A 16524-nucleotide genomic window follows, 5' to 3' on the forward strand; every position below is an offset into this window, starting at 1 on the left:
GGTGCAGCGCTTTTTTTTCTTTGGGCTGATAGCTCTGAAGAAATGTTCTGACGGTGGTGAGAGTGGAGCAGGACTGTCTCCGTGGCGCGATTGGCTAGCGTGATCGGCTGTTAACCGGAAAGTTGGAGGTTCTTGCCCACCCGGTGGTGGTGCGGCGCTTTTTTTCTTTGGGCTGATAGCTTTGAAGATATGTTCTGATGGTGGTGAGAGTGGAGCAGGACTGTCTCCGTGGCGCAATTGGCTAGCGCGATTGGCTGTTAACCAAAAGGTCGGAGGTTCGAGCCCACCCAGTGGTGGTGCGGCGCTTTTTTTTCTTCGGGCTGATAGCTTCGATGATATGTTCTTATGGTGGTGAGAGTGGAGCAGGTCTGTCTCCGTGGCGCAATTGGCTAGCGCGATCGGCTGTTAACCGAAAAGTTGGAGGTTCGAGCCTACCCGGTGGTTGTGCGGCGCTTTTTTTTCTTTGGGCTGATAGCTTTGAAGATATGTTCTGATGGTGGTGAGAGTGGAGCAGGACTGTCTCCGTAGCGCAATTGGCTAGCGCGATCGGCGGTTAACCAAAAGGTCGGAGGTTCGAGCCCACCCAGTGGTGGTGCGGCGCTTTTTTTTCGTTGGGCTGATAGCTTTGAAGATATGTTCTTATAGTGGTGAGAGTGGAGCAGGACTGTCTCCGTGGCGCAATTGGCTAGCGCGATCGGCTGTTAACCGAAACGTCGGAGGTTCGAGCCTACCCGGTGGTTGTGCGGCGCTTTTTTTTCTGTGGGCTGATAGCTTTGAAGATATGTTCTGACGGTGGTGAGAGGGGAGCAGGACTGTCTCCGTGGCGCAATTGGCTAGCGTGATCGGCTGTTAACCGAAAAGTTGGAGGTTCGAGCCCACCCGGTGGTGGTGCGGTGCTTTATTTTCTTTGGGCTGATAGCTTTGAAGATATGTTCTGATGGTGGTGAGAGTGGAGCAGGACTGTCTCCATGGCGCAATTGGCTAGCGCTATCGGCTGTTAACCAAAAGGTCGGAGGTTCGAGCCCACCCGGTGGTGGTATGGCGCTTTTCTTTCTTTAGGCTGATAGCTTTGAAGATATGTTCTGATGGTGGTGAGAGTGAAGCAGGACTGTCTCCGTGGCGCAATTGGCTAGCGCGATCGGCTGTTGACCGAAAGGTTGGAGTTTCGAGCCCTCCCGGGAGTGGTGTGTTGCTTTTTTCTTTGGGCTGATAGCTTTGAAGAAATGTTCTGACGGTGGTGAGAGTGGAGCAGGACTGTCTCCGTGGCGCAATTGGCTAGCGTGATCGGCTGTTAACCGGAAAGTTGGAGGTCCTTGCCCACCCGGTGGTGGTGCGGCGCTTTTTTTCTTTGGGCTGATAGCTTTGAAGATATGTTCTGATGGTGGTGAGAGTGGAGCAGGACTGTCTCCGTGGCGCAATTGGCTAGCGCGATTGGCTGTTAACCAAAAGGTCGGAGGTTCGAGCCCACCCAGTGGTGGTGCGGCGCTTTTTTTTCTTAGGGCTGATAGCTTCGATGATATGTTCTTATGGTGTTGAGAGTGGAGCAGGTCTGTCTCCGTGGCGCAATTGGCTAGCGCGATCGGCTGTTAACCGAAAAGTTGGAGGTTCGAGCCTACCCGGTGGTTGTGCGGCGCTTTTTTTTCTGTGGGCTGATAGCTTTGAAGATATGTTCTGATGGTGGTGAGAGTGGAGCAGGACTGTCTCCGTGGCGCAATTGGCTAGCGTGATCGGCTGTTAACCGGAAAGTTGGAGGTTCGAGCCCACCCGGTGGTGGTGCGGCGCTTTTTTTTCTTTGGGCTGATAGCTTTGAAGATATGTTCTGATGGTGGTGAGATTGGAGCAGGACTGTCTCCGTGGCGCAACTGGCTAGCGCGATCGGCGGTTAACCAAAAGGTCGGAGGTTCGAGCCCACCCAGTGGTGGTGCGGCGCTTTTTTTTCGTTGGGCTGATAGCTTTGAAGATATGTTCTTATAGTGGTGAGAGTGGAGCAGGACTGTCTCCGTGGCGCAATTGGCTAGCGCGATCGGCTGTTAACCGAAAAGTCGGAGGTTCGAGCCTACCCGGTGGTTGTGCGGCGCTTTTTTTTCTGTGGGCTGATAGCTTTGAAGATATGTTCTGACGGTGGTGAGAGGGGAGCAGGACTGTCTCCGTGGCGCAATTGGCTAGCGTGATCGGCTGTTAACCGAAACGTTGGAGGTTCGAGCCCACCCGGCGGTGGTGCGGCGCTTTTTTTTGTTTGGGCTGATAGCTTTGAAGATATGTTCTGATGGTGGTGAGAGTGGAGCACGACTGTCTCCGTGGCGCAGTTGACTAGCGCGATCGGCTGTTAACCAGAAAGTTGGAGGTTCGAGCCCACCCGGTGGTGGTGCCGCGCATTTTTTTCTTTGGGCTGATAGCTTTGAAGATATGTTCTGATGGTGGTGAGAGTGGAGCAGGATTGTCTCCGTGGCGCAATTGGCTAGCGCGATCGGCTGTTAACCGAAACGTTGGAGGTTCGAGCTCTCCCGGTGGTGGTGCGGCGCTTTTTTTCTGTGGGCTGATAGCTTTGAAGTTATGTTCTGATGGTTGTGAGAGTAGAGTAAGACTGTCTCCGTGGCGCAATTGGCTAGCGTGATCGGCTGTTAACCGGAAAGTTGTAGGTTCAAGCCCTCCCGGGAGTGGTGTGTTGCTTTTTTCTTTGCGCTGATAGCTTTGAAGTTATGTTCTGATGGTGGTGAGAGTGGAGCAAGACTGTCTCCGTGGCGCAATGGGCTAGCGCGATCGGCTGTTAACCGACAGGTTGGAGGTTCGAGCCCACCTGGTGGTGGTGCAGCGCTTTTTTTCTATGCGCTGATAGCTTTGAAGATATGTTCTGATGATGGTGAGAGTGGAGCAAGACTGCCTCCGTGGCGCATTGGGCTAGCGCGATCGGCTGTTAACCAAAAGGTTGGAGTCTCGAGCCCTCCCAGGAGTGGTGTGTTGCTTTTTTCTTTGCGGTAATAGCTTTGAAGATAAGTTCTGATGGTGGTGAGATTGGAGCAGGACAGTCTTCGTGGCGCAATTGGCTAGCGCGATCGGCTGTTAACCGAAAGGTTGGAGGTTCGAGCCCAACCGGTGGTGGTGCGGCGCTTTTTTTCCTTTGGAGTGATAGCTCTGAAGAAATGTTCTGACGATGGTGAGAGTGGAGCACGACTGTCTCCGTGGGGCAATTGGCTAGCGCGATCGGCTGTTAACTGAAAGGTTGAAGGTTCGAGCCCACCCGGTGGTGGTGCAGCGCTTTTTTTTCTTTGGGCTGATAGCTCTGAAGAAATGTTCTGACGGGGGTGAGAGTGGAGCAGGACTGTCTCCGTGGCGCAATTGGCTAGCGTGATCGGCTGTTAACCGGAAAGTTGGAGGTTCTTGCCCACCCGGTGGTGGTGCGGCGCTTTTTTTTCTTTGGGCTGATAGCTTTGAAGATATGTTCTGATGGTGGTGAGAGTGGAGCAGGACTGTCTCCGTGGCGCAATTGGCTAGCGCGATCGGCTGTTAACCAAAAGGTCGGAGGTTCGAGCCACCCAGTGGTGGTGCGGCGCTTTTTTTTCTTTGGGCTGATAGCTTCGATATATGTTCTTATGGTGGTGAGAGTGGAGCAGGTCTGTCTCCGTGGCGCAATTGGCTAGCGCGATCGGCTGTTAACCGAAATGTTGGAGGTTTTAGCCTACCCGGTGGTTGTGCGGCGCTTTTTTTTCTGTGGGCTGATAGCTTTGAAGATATGTTCTGATGGTGGTGAGAGTGGAGCAGGAGTGTCTCCGTGGCGCAATTGGCTAGCGTGATCGGCTGTTAACCGGAAAGTTGGAGGTTCGAGCCCACCCGGTGGTGGTGCGGCGCTTTTTTTTCTTTGGGCTGATAGCTTTGAAGATATGTTCTGATGGTGGTGAGAGTGGAGCGGGACTGTCTCCGTGGCGCAATTGGCTAGCGCGATCGGCGGTTAACCAAAAGGTCGCAGGTTCGAGCCCACCCAGTGGTGGTGCGGCGCTTTTTTTTCGTTGGGCTGATAGCTTTGAAGATATGTTCTTATAGGGTGAGAGTGGTTGGAGGTTCGAGGTCTCCGTGGCGCAATTGGCTAGCGCGATCGGCTGTTAACCGAAAAGTCGGAGGTTCGAGCCTACCCGGTGGTTGTGCGGCGCTTTTTTTTCAGTGGGCTGATAGCTTTGAAGATATGTTCTGACGGTGCTGAGAGTGGAGCAGGACTGTCTCCGTGGCGCAATGGGCTAGCGCGATCGGCTGTTGACCGAAAGGTTGGAGTTTTGAGCCCTCCCGGGAGTGGTGTGTTGCTTTTTTCTTTGCGATGATAGCTTTGAAGATATGTTCTGTTGGTGGTGAGAGTGGAGCAAGACTGTCTCCGTGGCGCATTGGGCTAGCGCGATCGGCTGTTAACCGAAAGGTTGGAGTTTTGAGCCCTCCCGGGAGTGGTGTGTTGCTTTTTTCTTTGCGGTAATGGCTTTGAAGATATGTTCTGATGGTGGTGAGAGTGGAGCAGGACTGTCTTCGTGGCGCTATTGGCTAGCGCGATCGGCTGTTAACCGAAAGGTTGGAGGTTCGAGCCCAACCGGTGGTGGTGCGGCGCTTTTTTTTCTTTGGGGTGATAGCTCTGAAGAAATGTTCTGACGGGGTGAGAGTGGAGCACGACTGTCTCCTTGGGGCAATTGGCTAGCACGATCGGCTGTTAACCGAAAGGTGGGAGGTTCGAGCCCACCCGGTGGTGGTGCGGCGCTTTTTTTTCTTTGGGGTGATAGCTCTGAAGAAATGGTATGACGGTGGTGAGAGTGGAGCAGGACGGTCCCCGTGGCGCAATTGGCTAGCGCGATCGGCTGTTAACCGAAAACTTGGAGGTTCGAGCCCACCCGGTGGTGGTGCGGCGCTTTTTTTCTTTGGGCTGATAGCTTTGAAGATATGTTCTAATTGTGGTGAGAGTTGAGCAGGACTTTCTCCGTGGCGCAATAGGCCAGCGCGATCGGCTGTTAACCGAAAAGTTGGAGGTTCGAGCCCTCCCGGGAGTGGTGTGTTGCTTTTTTCTTTGCGCTGATAGCTTTGAAGATATGTTCTGATGGTGGTGAGAGTGGAGCAAGACTGTCTCCGTGGCGCAATGGGCTAGCGCGATCAGCTGTTAAACGAAAGGTTGGAGGTTCGAGCCCACGCGGTGGTGGTGCAGCGCTTTTTTTCTTTGCGCTGATAGCTTTGAAGATATGTTCTGATGGTGGTGAGAGTGGAGCAAGACTGTCTCCGTGGCGCAATGGGCTAGCGCGATCGGCTGTAAACCGAAAGTTTGGAGTTTTGAGCACTCCCGGGAGCGGTGTGTTGCTTTTTTCTTTGCGGTAATAGCTTTGAAGATATGTTCTGATGGTGGTGAGAGTGGAGCAGGACTGTCTTCGTGGCGCAATTGGCTAGCGCGATCGGCTGTTAACCGAAAGGTTGGAGGTTCAAGCCCAACCGGTGGTGGTGCGGCGCTTTTTTTTCTTTGGGGTGATAGCTCTGAAGAAATGGTCTGGCGGTGGTGAGAGTGGAGCAGGACGGTCCCCGTGGCGCAATTAGCTAGCGCGATCGGTTGTTAACCGAAAAGTTGGAGGTTCGAGCCCACCCGGTGGTGGTGCGGCACTTTTTTTTTTTTCTTTGGGCTGGTAGCTTTGAAGATATGTTCTAATTGTGGTGAGAGTTGAGCAGGAATTTCTCCGTGGTGCAATTGGCCAGCGCGATCGGCTGTTAACCGAAAAGTTGGAGGTTCGAGCCCTCCCGGGAGTGGTGTTTTGCTTTTTTCTTTGCGCTGATAGCTTTGAAGATATGTTCTGATGGTGGTGAGAGTGGAGCACGACTGTCTCCGTGGCGCAATTGGCTAGCGCGATCGGCGGTTAACCGAAAGGTTGGAGGTTCGAGCCCACCCGGTGGTGGTGCGGTGCTTTTTTTTCTTTGGGCTGATAGCTTTGAAGTTATGTCCAGATGGTGGTGAGAAGGGAGCAAGACTGTCTCCGTGGCGCAATGGGCTAGCGCGATCGGCTGTTAACCGAAAGGTTGGAGTCTCGAGCCCTCCCAGGAGTGGTGTGTTGCTTTTTTCTTTGCGGTAATAGCTTTGAAGATAAGTTCTGATGGTGATGAGATTGGAGCAGGACAGTCTTCGTGGCGCAATTGGCTAGCGCGATCGGCTGTTAACCGAAAGGTTGGAGGTTCGAGCCCAACAGGTGGTGGTGCGGCGCTTTTTTTTTCTTTGGGGTGATAGCTCTGAAGAAATGTTCTGACGATGGTGAGAGTGGAGCACGACTGTCTCCGTGGGGCAATTGGCTAGCGCGATCGGCTGTTAACCGTAAGGTTGGAGGTTCGAGCCCACCCGGTGTTGGTGCAGCGCTTTTTTTTCTTTGGGCTGATAGCTCAGAAGAAATGTTCTGACGGTGGTGTGAGTGGAGCAGGACAGTCTGCGTGGCGCAATTGGCTAGCGCGATCGGCTGTTAACCGAAAAGTTGGAAATTCTAGCTCTCCCGGTGGTGGTGCGGCGCTTTTTTTCTGTGGGCTGATAGCTTTGAAGTTATGTTCTGATGGTTGTGAGAGTAGAGTAAGACTGTCTCCGTGGCGCAATTGGCTAGCGTGATCGGCTGTTAACCGGAAAGTTGGAGGTTCAAGCCCTCCCGGGAGTGGTGTGTTGCTTTTTTCTTTGCGCTGATAGCTTTGAAGTTATGTTCTGATGGTGGTGAGAGTGGAGCAGGACGGTCCCCGTGGCGCAATTGGCTAGCGCGATTGGCTGTTAACCGAAAACTTGGAGGTTCGAGCCCACCCGGTGGTGGTGCGGCGCTTTTTTTCTTTGGGCTGATAGCTTTGAAGATATGTTCTAATTGTGGTGAGAGTTGAGCAGGACTTTCTCCGTGGCGCAATAGGCCAGCGCGATCGGCTGTTAACCGAAAAGTTGGAGGTTCGAGCCCTCCCGGGAGTGGTGTGTTGCTTTTTTCTTTGCGCTGATAGCTTTGAAGATATGTTCTGATGGTGGTGAGAGTGGAGCAAGACTGTCTCCGTGGCGCAATGGGCTAGCGCGATCAGCTGTTAAACGAAAGGTTGGAGGTTCGAGCCCACGCGGTGGTGGTGCAGCGCTTTTTTTCTTTGCGCTGATAGCTTTGAAGATATGTTCTGATGGTGGTGAGAGTGGAGCAAGACTGTCTCCGTGGCGCAATGGGCTAGCGCGATCGGCTGTAAACCGAAAGTTTGGAGTTTTGAGCACTCCCGGGAGTGGTGTGTTGCTTTTTTCTTTGCGGTAATAGCTTTGAAGATATGTTCTGATGGTGGTGAGAGTGGAGCAGGACTGTCTTCGTGGCGCAATTGGCTAGCGCGATCGGCTGTTAACCGAAAGGTTGGAGGTTCAAGCCCAACCGGTGGTGGTGCGGCGCTTTTTTTTCTTTGGGGTGATAGCTCTGAAGAAATGGTCTGGCGGTGGTGAGAGTGGAGCAGGACGGTCCCCGTGGCGCAATTAGCTAGCGCGATCGGTTGTTAACCGAAAAGTTGGAGGTTCGAGCCCACCCGGTGGTGGTGCGGCACTTTTTTTTTTCTTTGGGCTGGTAGCTTTGAAGATATGTTCTAATTGTGGTGAGAGTTGAGCAGGAATTTCTCCGTGGTGCAATTGGCCAGCGCGATCGGCTGTTAACCGAAAAGTTGGAGGTTCGAGCCCTCCCGGGAGTGGTGTTTTGCTTTTTTCTTTGCGCTGATAGCTTTGAAGATATGTTCTGATGGTGGTGAGAGTGGAGCACGACTGTCTCCGTGGCGCAATTGGCTAGCGCGATCGGCTGTTAACCGAAAGGTTGGAGGTTCGAGCCCACCCGGTGGTGGTGCGGTGCTTTTTTTTCTTTGGGCTGATAGCTTTGAAGTTATGTCCAGATGGTGGTGAGAAGGGAGCAAGACTGTCTCCGTGGCGCAATGGGCTAGCGCGATCGGCTGTTAACCGAAAGGTTGGAGTCTCGAGCCCTCCCAGGAGTGGTGTGTTGCTTTTTTCTTTGCGGTAATAGCTTTGAAGATAAGTTCTGATGGTGATGAGATTGGAGCAGGACAGTCTTCGTGGCGCAATTGGCTAGCGCGATCGGCTGTTAACCGAAAGGTTGGAGGTTCGAGCCCAACAGGTGGTGGTGCGGCGCTTTTTTTTTCTTTGGGGTGATAGCTCTGAAGAAATGTTCTGACGATGGTGAGAGTGGAGCACGACTGTCTCCGTGGGGCAATTGGCTAGCGCGATCGGCTGTTAACCGTAAGGTTGGAGGTTCGAGCCCACCCGGTGTTGGTGCAGCGCTTTTTTTTCTTTGGGCTGATAGCTCAGAAGAAATGTTCTGACGGTGGTGAGAGTGGAGCAGGACAGTCTGCGTGGCGCAATTGGCTAGCGCGATCGGCTGTTAACCGAAAAGTTGGAAATTCTAGCTCTCCCGGTGGTGGTGCGGCGCTTTTTTTCTGTGGGCTGATAGCTTTGAAGTTATGTTCGGATGGTTGTGAGAGTAGAGTAAGACTGTCTCCGTGGCGCAACTGGCTAGCGTGATCGGCTGTTAACCGGAAAGTTGGAGGTTCAAGCCCTCCCGGGAGTGGTGTGTTGCTTTTTTCTTTGCGCTGATAGCTTTGAAGTTATGTTCTGATGGTGGTGAGAGTGGAGCAAGACTGTCTCCGTGGCGCAAAGGGCTAGCGCGATCGGCTGTTAACCGAAAGGTTGGAGGTTCGAGCCCACCTGGTGGTGGTGCAGCGCTTTTTTTTTTGCGCTGATAGCTTTGAAGATATGTTCTGATGATGGTGAGAGTGGAGCAAGACTGCCTCCGTGGCGCAATGGGCTAGCGCGATCGGCTGTTAACCGAAAGGTTGGAGTCTCGAGCCCTCCCAGGAGTGGTGTGTTGCTTTTTTCTTTGCGGTAATAGCTTTGAAGATAAGTTCTGATGGTGGTGAGATTGGAGCAGGACAGTCTTCGTGGCGCAATTGGCTAGCGCGATCGGCTGTTAACCGAAAAGTTGGAGGTTCGAGCTCTACCGGTGGTGGTGCGGCGCTTTTTTTTCTGTGGGCTGATAGCTTTGAAGTTATGTTCTGATGGTTGTGAGAGTAGAGTAAGACTGTCTCCGTGGCGCAATTGGCTAGCGTGATCGGCTGTTAACCGGAAAGTTGGAGGTTCAAGCCCTCCCGGGAGTGGTGGTTTGCTTTTTTCTTTGCGGTAATAGCTTTCAAGATATGTTCTGATGGTGGTGAAAGTGGAGCAGGACTGTCTTCGTGGCGCAATTGACTAGCGCGATCGGCTGTTAACCGAAAGGTCAGAAGTTCGAGCCCAACCGGTGGTGGTGCGGCGCTTTTTTTTTCATTGGGGTGATAGCTCTGAAGAAATGTTCTGACGATGGTGAGAGTGGAGCGCGACTGTCTCCGTGGGGCAATTGGCTAGCGCGATCGGCTGTTAACTGAAAGGTTGAAGGTTCGAGCCCACCCGGTGGTGGTGCAGCGCTTTTTTTTCTTTGGGCTGATAGCTCTGAAGAAATGTTCTGACGGTGGTGAGAGTGGAGCAGGACTGTCTCCGTGGCGCAATTGGCTAGCGTGATCGGCTGTTAACCGGAAAGTTGGAGGTTCTTGCCCACCCGGTGGTGGTGCGGCGCTTTTTTTTTTGGGCTGATGGCTTTGAAGATATGTTCTGATGGTGGTGAGAGTGGAGCAGGACTGTCTCCGTGGCGCAATTGGCTAGCGCGATTGGCTGTTAACCAAAAGGTCGGAGGTTCGAGCCCACCCAGTGGTGGTGCGGCGCTTTTTTTTCTTCGGGCTGATAGCTTCGATGATATGTTCTTATGGTGGTGAGAGTGGAGCAGGTCTGTCTCCGTGGCGCAATTGGCTAGCGCGATCGGCTGTTAACCGAAAAGTTGGAGGTTCGAGCCTACCCGGTGGTTGTGCGGCGCTTTTTTTTCTGTGGGCTGATAGCTTTGAAGATATGTTCTGATGGTGGTGAGAGTGGAGCAGGACTGTCTCCGTGGCGCAATTGGCTAGCGTGATCGGCTGTTAACCGGAAAGTTGGAGGTTCGAGCCCACCCGGTGGTGGTGCGGCGCTTTTTTTTTCTTTGGGCTGATAGCTTTGAAGATATGTTCTGATGGTGGTGAGAGTGGAGCAGGACTGTCTCCGTGGCGCAATTGGCTAGCGCGATCGGCGGTTAACCAAGAGGTCGGAGGTTCGAGCCCACCCAGTGGTGGTGCGGCGCTTTTTTTTCGTTGGGCTGATAGCTTTGAAGATATGATCTTATAGTGGTGAGAGTGGAGCAGGACTGTCTCCGTGGCGCAATTGGCTAGCGCGATTGGCTGTTAACCGAAAAGTCGGAGGTTCGAGCCCACCCGGTGGTGGTGCGGTGCTTTTTTTTCTTTGGGCTGATAGCTTTGAAGTTATGTCCAGATGGTGGTGAGAAGGGAGCAAGACTGTCTCCGTGGCGCAATGGGCTAGCGCGATCGGCTGTTAACCGAAAGGTTGGAGTCTCGAGCCCTCCCAGGAGTGGTGTGTTGCTTTTTTCTTTGCGGTAATAGCTTTGAAGATAAGTTCTGATGGTGATGAGATTGGAGCAGGACAGTCTTCGTGGCGCAATTGGCTAGCGCGATCGGCTGTTAACCGAAAGGTTGGAGGTTCGAGCCCAACAGGTGGTGGTGCGGCGCTTTTTTTTTTCTTTGGGATGATAGCTCTGAAGAAATGTTCTGACGATGGTGAGAGTGGAGCACGGCTGTCTCCGTGGGGCAATTGGCTAGCGCGATCGGCTGTTAACCGTAAGGTTGGAGGTTCGAGCCCACCCGGTGTTGGTGCAGCGCTTTTTTTTCTTTGGGCTGATAGCTCTGAAGAAATGTTCTGACGGTGGTGAGAGTGGAGCAGGACAGTCTGCGTGGCGCTATTGGCTAGCGCGATCGGCTGTTAACCGAAAAGTTGGAGGTTCGAGCTCTCCCGGTGGTGGTGCGGCGCTTTTTTTCTGTGGGCTGATAGCTTTGAAGTTATGTTCTGATGGTTGTGAGAGTAGAGTAAGACTGTCTCCGTGGCGCAATTGGCTAGCGTGATCGGCTGTTAACCGGAAAGTTGGAGGTTCAAGCCCTCCCGGGAGTGGTGTGTTGCTTTTTTCTTTGCGCTGATAGCTTTGAAGTTATGTTCTGATGGTGGTGAGAGTGGAGCAAGGCTGTCTCCGTGGCGCAATGGGCTAGCGCGATCGGCTGTTAACCGAAAGGTTGGAGGTTCGAGCCCACCTGGTGGTGGTGCAGCGCTTTTTTTTCTTTGCGCTGATAGCTTTGAAGATATGTTCTGATGATGGTGAGAGTGGAGCAAGACTGCCTCCGTGGCGCAATGGGCTAGCGCGATCGGCTGTTAACCGAAAGGTTGGAGTCTCGAGCCCTCCCAGGAGTGGTGTGTTGCTTTTTTCTTTGCGGTAATAGCTTTGAAGATAAGTTCTGATGGTGGTGAGATTGGAGCAGGACAGTCTTCGTGGCGCAATTGGCTAGCGCGATCGGCTGTTAACCGAAAAGTTGGAGGTTCGAGCTCTCCCGGTGGTGGTGCGGCGCTTTTTTTTCTGTGGGCTGATAGCTTTGAAGTTATGTTCTGATGGTTGTGAGAGTAGAGTAAGACTGTCTCCGTGGCGCAATTGGCTAGCGTGATCGGCTGTTAACCGGAAAGTTGGAGGTTCAAGCCCTCCCGGGAGTGGTGTTTTGCTTTTTTCTTTGCGGTAATAGCTTTGAAGATATGTTCTGATGGTGGTGAAAGTGGAGCAGGACTGTCTTAGTGGCGCAATTGACTAGCGCGATCGGCTGTTAACCGAAAGGTCAGAAGTTCGAGCCCAACCGGTGGTGGTGCGGCGCTTTTTTTTTCTTTGGGGTGATAGCTCTGAAGAAATGTTCTGACGATGGTGAGAGTGGAGCGCGACTGTCTCCGAGGGGCAATTGGCTAGCGCGATCGGCTGTTAACTGAAAGGTTGAAGGTTCGAGCCCACCCGGTGGTGGTGCAGCGCTTTTTTTTCTTTGGGCTGATAGCTCTGAAGAAATGTTCTGACGGTGGTGAGAGTGGAGCAGGACTGTCTCCGTGGCGCGATTGGCTAGCGTGATCGGCTGTTAACCGGAAAGTTGGAGGTTCTTGCCCACCCGGTGGTGGTGCGGCGCTTTTTTTCTTTGGGCTGATAGCTTTGAAGATATGTTCTGATGGTGGTGAGAGTGGAGCAGGACTGTCTCCGTGGCGCAATTGGCTAGCGCGATTGGCTGTTAACCAAAAGGTCGGAGGTTCGAGCCCACCCAGTGGTGGTGCGGCGCTTTTTTTTCTTCGGGCTGATAGCTTCGATGATATGTTCTTATGGTGGTGAGAGTGGAGCAGGTCTGTCTCCGTGGCGCAATTGGCTAGCGCGATCGGCTGTTAACCGAAAAGTTGGAGGTTCGAGCCTACCCGGTGGTTGTGCGGCGCTTTTTTTTCTGTGGGCTGATAGCTTTGAAGATATGTTCTGATGGTGGTGAGAGTGGAGCAGGACTGTCTCCGTGGCGCAATTGGCTAGCGTGATCGGCTGTTAACCGGAAAGTTGGAGGTTCGAGCCCACCCGGTGGTGGTGCGGCGCTTTTTTTTCTTTGGGCTGATAGCTTTGAAGATATGTTCTGATGGTGGTGAGAGTGGAGCAGGACTGTCTCCGTAGCGCAATTGGCTAGCGCGATCGGCGGTTAACCAAAAGGTCGGAGGTTCGAGCCCACCCAGTGGTGGTGCTGGCACTTTTTTTTCTTTGGGCTGATAGCTTTGAAGATATGTTCTGATGGTGGTGAGAGTGGAGCAGGACTGTCTCCATGGCGCAATTGGCTAGCGCTATCGGCTGTTAACCAAAAGGTCGGAGGTTCGAGCCCACCCGGTGGTGGTATGGCGCTTTTCTTTCTTTAGGCTGATAGCTTTGAAGATATGTTCTGATGGTGGTGAGAGTGAAGCAGGACTGTCTCCGTGGCGCAATTGGCTAGCGCGATCGGCTGTTGACCGAAAGGTTGGAGTTTCGAGCCCTCCCGGGAGTGGTGTGTTGCTTTTTTCTTTGGGCTGATAGCTTTGAAGAAATGTTCTGACGGTGGTGAGAGTGGAGCAGGACTGTCTCCGTGGCGCAATTGGCTAGCGTGATCGGCTGTTAACCGGAAAGTTGGAGGTTCTTGCCCACCCGGTGGTGGTGCGGCGCTTTTTTTCTTTGGGCTGATAGCTTTGAAGCTTTGTTCTGATGGTGGTGAGAGTGGAGCAGGACTGTCTCCGTGGCGCAATTGGCTAGCGCGATTGGCTGTTAACCAAAAGGTCGGAGGTTCGAGCCCACCCAGTGGTGGTGCGGCGCTTTTTTTTCTTAGGGCTGATAGCTTCGATGATATGTTCTTATGGTGTTGAGAGTGGAGCAGGTCTGTCTCCGTGGCGCAATTGGCTAGCGCGATCGGCTGTTAACCGAAAAGTTGGAGGTTCGAGCCTACCCGGTGGTTGTGCGGCGCTTTTTTTTCTGTGGGCTGATAGCTTTGAAGATATGTTCTGATGGTGGTGAGAGTGGAGCAGGACTGTCTCCGTGGCGCAATTGGCTAGCGTGATCGGCTGTTAACCGGAAAGTTGGAGGTTCGAGCCCACCCGGTGGTGGTGCGGCGCTTTTTTTTCTTTGGGCTGATAGCTTTGAAGATATGTTCTGATGGTGGTGAGATTGGAGCAGGACTGTCTCCGTGGCGCAACTGGCTAGCGCGATCGGCGGTTAACCAAAAGGTCGGAGGTTCGAGCCCACCCAGTGGTGGTGCGGCGCTTTTTTTTCGTTGGGCTGATAGCTTTGAAGATATGTTCTTATAGTGGTGAGAGTGGAGCAGGACTGTCTCCGTGGCGCAATTGGCTAGCGCGATCGGCTGTTAACCGAAAAGTCGGAGGTTCGAGCCTACCCGGTGGTTGTGCGGCGCTTTTTTTTCTGTGGGCTGATAGCTTTGAAGATATGTTCTGACGGTGGTGAGAGGGGAGCAGGACTGTCTCCGTGGCGCAATTGGCTAGCGTGATCGGCTGTTAACCGAAACGTTGGAGGTTCGAGCCCACCCGGCGGTGGTGCGGCGCTTTTTTTTGTTTGGGCTGATAGCTTTGAAGATATGTTCTGATGGTGGTGAGAGTGGAGCACGACTGTCTCCGTGGCGCAGTTGACTAGCGCGATCGGCTGTTAACCAGAAAGTTGGAGGTTCGAGCCCACCCGGTGGTGGTGCCGCGCATTTTTTTCTTTGGGCTGATAGCTTTGAAGATATGTTCTGATGGTGGTGAGAGTGGAGCAGGATTGTCTCCGTGGCGCAATTGGCTAGCGCGATCGGCTGTTAACCGAAACGTTGGAGGTTCGAGCTCTCCCGGTGGTGGTGCGGCGCTTTTTTTCTGTGGGCTGATAGCTTTGAAGTTATGTTCTGATGGTTGTGAGAGTAGAGTAAGACTGTCTCCGTGGCGCAATTGGCTAGCGTGATCGGCTGTTAACCGGAAAGTTGTAGGTTCAAGCCCTCCCGGGAGTGGTGTGTTGCTTTTTTCTTTGCGCTGATAGCTTTGAAGTTATGTTCTGATGGTGGTGAGAGTGGAGCAAGACTGTCTCCGTGGCGCAATGGGCTAGCGCGATCGGCTGTTAACCGACAGGTTGGAGGTTCGAGCCCACCTGGTGGTGGTGCAGCGCTTTTTTTCTATGCGCTGATAGCTTTGAAGATATGTTCTGATGATGGTGAGAGTGGAGCAAGACTGCCTCCGTGGCGCATTGGGCTAGCGCGATCGGCTGTTAACCGAAAGGTTGGAGTCTCGAGCCCTCCCAGGAGTGGTGTGTTGCTTTTTTCTTTGCGGTAATAGCTTTGAAGATAAGTTCTGATGGTGGTGAGATTGGAGCAGGACAGTCTTCGTGGCGCAATTGGCTAGCGCGATCGGCTGTTAACCGAAAGGTTGGAGGTTCGAGCCCAAACGGTGGTGGTGCGGCGCTTTTTTTCCTTTGGAGTGATAGCTCTGAAGAAATGTTCTGACGATGGTGAGAGTGGAGCACGACTGTCTCCGTGGGGCAATTGGCTAGCGCGATCGGCTGTTAACTGAAAGGTTGAAGGTTCGAGCCCACCCGGTGGTGGTGCAGCGCTTTTTTTTCTTTGGGCTGATAGCTCTGAAGAAATGTTCTGACGGGGGTGAGAGTGGAGCAGGACTGTCTCCGTGGCGCAATTGGCTAGCGTGATCGGCTGTTAACCGGAAAGTTGGAGGTTCTTGCCCACCCGGTGGTGGTGCGGCGCTTTTTTTTCTTTGGGCTGATAGCTTTGAAGATATGTTCTGATGGTGGTGAGAGTGGAGCAGGGCTGTCTCCGTGGCGCAATTGGCTAGCGCGATCGGCTGTTAACCAAAAGGTCGGAGGTTCGAGCCACCCAGTGGTGGTGCGGCGCTTTTTTTTCTGTGGGCTGATAGCTTTGAAGATATGTTCTGATGGTGGTGAGAGTGGAGCAGGACTGTCTCCGTGGCGCAATTGGCTAGCGTGATCGGCTGTTAACCGGAAAGTTGGAGGTTCGAGCCCACCCGGTGGTGGTGCGGCGCTTTTTTTTCCTTGGGCTGATAGCTTTGAAGATATGTTCTGATGGTGGTGAGAGTGGAGCGGGACTGTCTCCGTGGCGCAATTGGCTAGCGCGATCGGCGGTTAACCAAAAGGTCCGAGGTTCGAGCCCACCCGGTGGTGGTATGGCGCTTTTTTTTCTTTGGGCTGATAGCTTTGAAGATATGTTCTGATGGTGGTGAGAGTGAAGCAGGACTGTCTCCGTGGCGCAATTGGCTAGCGCGATCGGCTGTTAACCGAAAGGTTGGAGTTTCAAGCCCACCCGGCGGTGGTGCGGCGCTTTTTTTTGATTGGGCTGATAGCTTTGAAGATATGTTCTGATGGTGGTGAGAGTGGAGCACGACTGTCTCCGTGGCGCAGTTGGCTAGCGCGATCGGCTGTTAACCGAAAGGTTGGAGGCTCGAGCCCACCCGGTGGTGGTGCGGTGTTTTTTTTCTTTGGGCTGATAGCTTTGATGATATGATCTGATGGTGGTGAGAGATGAGCAAGACTGTCTCCGTGGCGCAATGGGCTAGCGCGATCGGCTGTTGACCGAAAGGTTGGAGTTTCGAGCCCTCCCGGGAGTGGTGTGTTGCTTTTTTCTTCGGGCTGATAGCTTTGAAGATATGTTCTTATGGTGGTGAGAGTGGAGCAGGACTGTCTCCGTGGCGCAATTGGCTAGCGCGATCGGCTGTTAACCGAAAAGTTGGAGGTTCGAGCCTACCCGGTGGTTGTGCGGCGCTTTTTTTTCTGTGGGCTGATAGATTTGAAGATATGTTCTGATGGTCGTGAGAGTGGAGCAGGACTGTCTCCGTGGCGCAATTGGCTAGCGTGATCGGCTGTTAACCAGAAAGTTGGAGGTTCGAGCCCACCCGGTGGTGGTGCCGCGCTTTTTTTTCTTTGGGCTGATAGCTTTGAAGATATGTTCTGATGGTGGTGAGAGTGGAGCAGGATTGTCTCCGTGGCGCAATTGGCTAGCGCGATCGGCTGTTAACCGAAAGGTAGGAGTTTCGAGCCCACGCGGTGGTGGTGC

The sequence above is a fragment of the Rhipicephalus microplus genome, unplaced genomic scaffold (genome assembly GCF_043290135.1).
Source record: "Rhipicephalus microplus isolate Deutch F79 unplaced genomic scaffold, USDA_Rmic scaffold_14, whole genome shotgun sequence".
NCBI classification, from domain to species: domain Eukaryota; kingdom Metazoa; phylum Arthropoda; class Arachnida; order Ixodida; family Ixodidae; genus Rhipicephalus; species Rhipicephalus microplus.